This window comes from Sciurus vulgaris (assembly GCF_902686455.1).
Source record: "Sciurus vulgaris genome assembly, chromosome: 5".
NCBI classification, from domain to species: domain Eukaryota; kingdom Metazoa; phylum Chordata; class Mammalia; order Rodentia; family Sciuridae; genus Sciurus; species Sciurus vulgaris.
Window position 1 is genome coordinate 130,706,623 of NC_136465.1, and position 6,000 is coordinate 130,712,622.

The following is a 6,000-nucleotide window of genomic DNA, read 5'->3' on the forward strand; positions in this document are numbered from 1 at the left end:
GAAAGATGTCAGGGTTTTTTTCTAGTATTTGAAGATTCACATAACCACCTTTTGAGCTTTTCTTTGAGAAAGAATTTTGTAAATCAAGCAATATTACTTATGAATAAATGCCTTTGGGTTGACATTCAGTAACTCTTTGGGGTGAAGGAGGAAGGATTGAAAATACTTTGGATGCTAAACTGGATTTTTTAATACCGAATGAAGTTATAGTTAGAATATTATGGTTATAAAAATCTTTGAATGACATGGACTTAAGTACAACTTTGTTTTTAAGAGGTCTTTGTCTTAAGTGTGCTTTAATTCACTTCTTTCGTGAAATTTGTAGAAGTTTTCAGTCTTTTCATAGTATTTACCAGCCGCTGGAACAATTAAGTAGAACCTTCTTGTATACTAATCCCCCTAAATACACATTATTTGATTGGAACATGAAAGCCTTTCATTTTAAGGAGACAAAAGTCTTAACTTACATGTTTAACTCAGAATTCCATGTATGGAAAGGCCTGAAGAAAAAAATATATATTTATATATGTATGTTTTTGCAGAAGCCCCTACTATGAGAGGCTGTTTTTATAACATGGGGGGTAGCATGTGGATTAAGCCCCCAAAAGCAGTACTGGAACACTAAAAATCCATTGAGGGTGCCAATCATTAATCAAATATTTATTGCCTACCAAATATATACCAGGCACAGTTCGAAACTCTTTAGAACAACTAAATATTCATTCAGCAGAAAAGTGTCAAGAATTTTTCTAGGCCTTCGGATATAGCAGCAACCAAAGTCAACTAAAACCCTGCACTCCTAGAACTTATTTCTATTGTAGGGTTTCTCAGCCTTGGTACTGTTGATGTTTTTGTGCTGGATAATTTTTTGTGGAGGCTATCTTGTGCATTGTAAGATTTTTAGTGGCATCCCTGCTTTCTGCCTTCTAGAATGCCGATGACACCCAAGTTGCGACAGCCAAAAATTTTTCCAGACATTAAAAAAGTGTCTTCAGGTTGCACTCTGGGCAGGGAGGGCAAAATCACTCCCAACTGAGAATTGATTTGGTGGGAAAAACACGTTAGTTGCAAACACAAGTATTAGGATTACAAAATGAAAATTTAGTAAATAAGAATATGGCCTCTTCCTAGTTTTCTAGTCCCAGCTCTGTTGTTTCATAGCATGTGACCTTGGTTAGGTGCCTTCGTTTCTTCATTTGTTATATGAGGATAGGAACAGCACCTACTTCATAAAAGTTAGAATGAATGCCAGTGCCATTCTCTAGGTTAGTTTCGTTTTTTGTTGTTTTGTTTTTAGTGCTAATAGAAATAGAGCAGTGGGTTTGGCAAAAAGCACCTTTGCAAAGTAGAAGCTGCAGCCCAAGGGATGCAAATCATACATAAATGTACCTTTTGGTGCTTAGATTCAATGATACTAAAATAATTTAGTCAGAAAGGTCTCAGTTGCTTTTCAAGTCCCCAGGGATACTTGGAGAAACATTTTAATATGTAACATCGAAATTAGAATCAAACTCATCACTGCAACATTTTTCTTTTAGTTTAATCTGTGTCTTCATTGAATTTAATCTCCCATCTAATATGGTCTCCTTTTGATTCTTGGAAATGTGAAAAGGAGTTAGAGGGATTTTTTTGGCAATTTTTTTTATTTGTTCTAATTGGTTATACATGACAGTAGAATGCATTTTGACACATTGTACACAAATAGAACACAACTTCTTATTCCTCTGGCTGTCCATGGTTCTGTCACACCAGTACTGTAATCATACATGTATATAGGGTAATAATGTCTATCTCATTCTACCATCCTTCCCATCCCCACCACCCCACCTCTTTTCTCCCCTCTGCACAATCCAAAGTTCTTTGATTCTTCCCTACCCACCACTACCCCCACTATGGATCATCGTATGCTTATCAGAGAGAATATTAGGCCTTTGGTTTTTTGGGATTGACTTATTTCACTTGGCGTGATATTGTCTAGTTCCATCCATTTACCTGAAAATGCCATAATTTCATTCTTCTTTAAGACTTAGTAATATTCATTGTGTATATGTACCACATTTTATTTATCCATTCGTCTGTTGAATGTCATCTGGCTTGGTTCCATAGTTCAGCTATTGTGAATTGAGCTGCTATAAACATTGATGTGGCTGCCTCACTATAGTATGCTGATTTAAAGTCTTTGGGGTATACACTGAGGAGTAGAAGTTACAGTATTTTATAATTAATCTTCCTATTACTTTAGAAATCTTGAAGTGTTTGCAGACTTGTATCTCATAAACTGTCAATGAGCCTTAACATTGTGGTCTTTATAAGACTCTAAAAATTTTTCTGTAATTTGTTATAGTGCATCAATACATCTGAACTTTATGGAACTTTTTTTATGCGATGCTGGGAATCAAACCAAGGGCCTCAAACTTTCTAAGCTAGCACTTTGCCCCTAAGTCATGCCCCCAGCATCATCTGGTGCTTTTTGAATTCATGAGAGAAGTGTGGTAGATTCAGAGAGTAGAACTAAATATATGTCTCCTTAGCTATTGAGAGGAAAATGCTTCAGTCTGTTGGGATACTTAATGGTGATGATAATGATACTTGCCCAAACTGGCCACTTATTAATGGAGCAACTTAATTAAGTCTGTAGGCTTGCTATGTATGTGTCTTTTAAAAGTAGAAATAAAATGCTTATTACTAAGTAGGTCTGTTTTCTAAATGCTGCACTGTAAGTATTCTGTATTATTATGTGTGTTTTGAACTTGCTTCCCTAAAACATCCCTTTAAAAAAGAGGCCGGTAGGTTATTGGTTTTAGGAATTAAAGGTTTTAGCCAAGATTAGGAATATCTACCTGATTGTTGTATTTATGAATCAACAAATGTACCAAGTGCCTGCCATGTTCTAGGCACTGTTAACAGTGCTCGAGATATATCAGGGATGTCTTGTTCACATGAAGAAATAAAACTGTTGATAACAGTTTGTTAAACTTTGACAGAGGTTTCCATTTGGGACATTTTAATGATTTTACAAAAGCATACTATCATTTTTCATATGTTCAAAGATTTTTATCATTTGTAGGCAGTCATTAATTATGTTTAAAAGGAATTGAACCCAGAGACACTGTACCACTGATCTGCATCTCCAACCCTTTTTATTTATTTATTTATTTATTTATTTATTTATTTATTTATTTATTTATTTATTTATTTTATTTTGAGAAGGTCTCACTAAATTGCTGAGTGTGGCCTCAGATTTGCAGTTCTCCTGCCTCAGCCTCCCAAGTCACTGGAATTACAGGCATGCGCCACCATGCCTGGCAGCTACCACTTGATTTTATTATAAACCTAGCTTTGTTATGAACCTAGCTAAATCTGGTTTTCTTTAAGAATGACATAGATGAGAATTATTCAGATTCAGCTTTTGGTTCAAAATGCAGCGCTTTTTCTGAAAACTAACCACAGCTCTTACAGGATTTTTATGTGAATAATAAATTCACTTAAGTCATAGACAAAGATCAGAAGCCTTTCATGTATTCATCAGCTGCCATAATAATAATTCAGATTTCTATTTATAGTATAGTTCGTAACTCTTGTGAGCATTAGTTTCAGAAAGGGAAATTATTACTGTTAACACTTTTTAATGTGCAGTGCCCAAGACTAGGGGCAGAGGGAAGTAGGAAGGAGTAAATGATATAATAAACCTAGTCTCTGCTGGCATGTTGTTTAATGAGTCATTTGAGGGAAGAACCAGTCATATAAATTATCAAATTTAGTAACATCCAACCATATTCAGTTTCATACTCTTACCTGTACTAAAGTGACTAGTACTAAATATTGTACATTTTACTTTATAAGAATTTTATTTATATTCCCAACTATTAGATTTAGTTGTCTATTAACAGACCAATGTTAATTCATTATATTCCCTGAGAAAATCAACAAATAATGAACTATTGGACTGACAGAAAAAGCAGGTATCTTTCATACCAGAAATGGAATGCAATCGGGTGGGTAGGGTATAGAGTGGATAGTTACCAGGGGCCCTCCTTTGTACTAAATGGGAGTAATACAACTAAAGCAACAGATTTGATAGCCCAGGGAGGGGTAACAGTGGAGCAAGAGTTCTCCCTAACCAGTTTGGAGACTGGTCAATAAACTGTGGTGAGAATGGAAACCCAAGAAACTGCAGAGGAATAACTGGGGAACTGGTTAATAACTTAGATGCAGGGGCTGAAGGAAAAGAAAAAAATGAGTTGTCTGACAATAGTAGTAGAACCAAGCATTTAGCACCAATGAAAATAAAATAGAGAAGCTCTCAAGGACTTGTGGTTTTGAGTGCGTAAGGAAAAGAACTTTTTGGTAGGATGAAGTTTAGATTAAGTAAAATATTTTGATTTGTAGCTTCTGGTGGTAGCCAAATTTGAACAGTTGTCCCTTGAAGTTATTGATATAACAGGAAGCAACTGAAACCGTGTGAATGAAATTATTTTCATAAGAATTAAGCATAAAAATAAATAGGAAAACCTGGCATAAGCAAGCCTTGGATGGGAAGAAAGTTTGCATTACAAAGGCATACTATTACAAAGACAAGGACAGAGAAGAAAGCAAATAGCTATGCAATAGCAGAATTCTGCATCTTTGGCAAGCAGCAAGATACTCTTGTTCCTTTCTACATGTTCTATATTATAAGCCAGCAGTCATTTCATTCTCTAGACATGTCATAATTTATGCCTCTTAATGTACCTTATTAGTGGGGAATTGCCTACTAAAGAGATGATAGGACAATTTTCAAAATGCCATTCTCTAGTACCAGTTCTGTGTATATTTGTGCAGCAACTAAGTCAGTGTCAGAGCCAGTGCTGGCAATCCATTCAAATTCAGCTGCACCAAAGCCTTAAGTCATCTCAAATACATGTCATTGCAGTATGTCTCCACCTACTTTCTTGATAATGTAGACATTTTTTCTCTCATTTTTCTTAAATGACATTTTGGCACTTGACAAAATGTTAGGGAGATAAATCCTTATTAACTGGATTCTCACATTACTCCATTTTATACTATGTTCTGGGGGGAGGGGGGAAGCATTCATGTCCTAAACATTATTTATTAGTTTCTGATAGCTGCTCTTACAAATTTAATGGTTTAAAGCACCAGATGTGTACCCAGTTCTGGAGGCCAAAAGTGCAAAATCAATGTTGCCATGGCTGCCCTCCCCCTACAATTATAGGAGAGAACCATTCCTTGGCATTACACCAACTCACCCTAGTCTCTGCCTTCATCTTCATATCATTTTAGTGTATCTAGTATCCCTCTTCCTTTCTCTTATAAGGTGGTTTAGAGCCTGCCTGAATTATTCAGGGTAATCTCACATGAAGACCCTTAAGCTTATCTCCAAAGACCCTCTTTTCAAATGATGGGAACATTTTACAAGTGGGGATTGGTATGTGGGAGCCATTATCAGCTGACCCACATGGTGTTTTACTAATTTAACAAAGACTAGCATAAGTCTAGTTCAAGGTAACCCAAAGTATTCTGAGCTGAATCAGCAGAGCTTGAAGTCCTCTAGAGAGACCCTGAGCACATGGCAAAGCTCTATGGTTAAACTACTCTACAGGAATTTTTCTGAGAGAAACCTAGGATCAGGTGAGATTTCCAGGAGTTAGAAGAGGCCCAGTCTGAACTAGCTCCACAATTTCAGAACTAGCATAGTAGAAGGAGTGATATAAATAGTAAACTTCATTTTCCTTACTTTTTATTTTCAGACATGTCCAGAGGGTTTTTCCTCCACTTTACAACCCCATCTTTAGTCAAACATTTGATCCATACTAGAAGAAAATGAGTGCTTCTGAGACCAAATGATAGCGCTTATAAGATTTTGCTTCTACACTGAATTGAATGGTTTATTTGCTGTTTTGGTATTCTTTTGAAAGAAATGAACAGAATTAAGTGATAAAAACGAATCTGGTTGGGTTGAAACACATTGAATACTTGAATAAGTTAGGATTTGGGAGG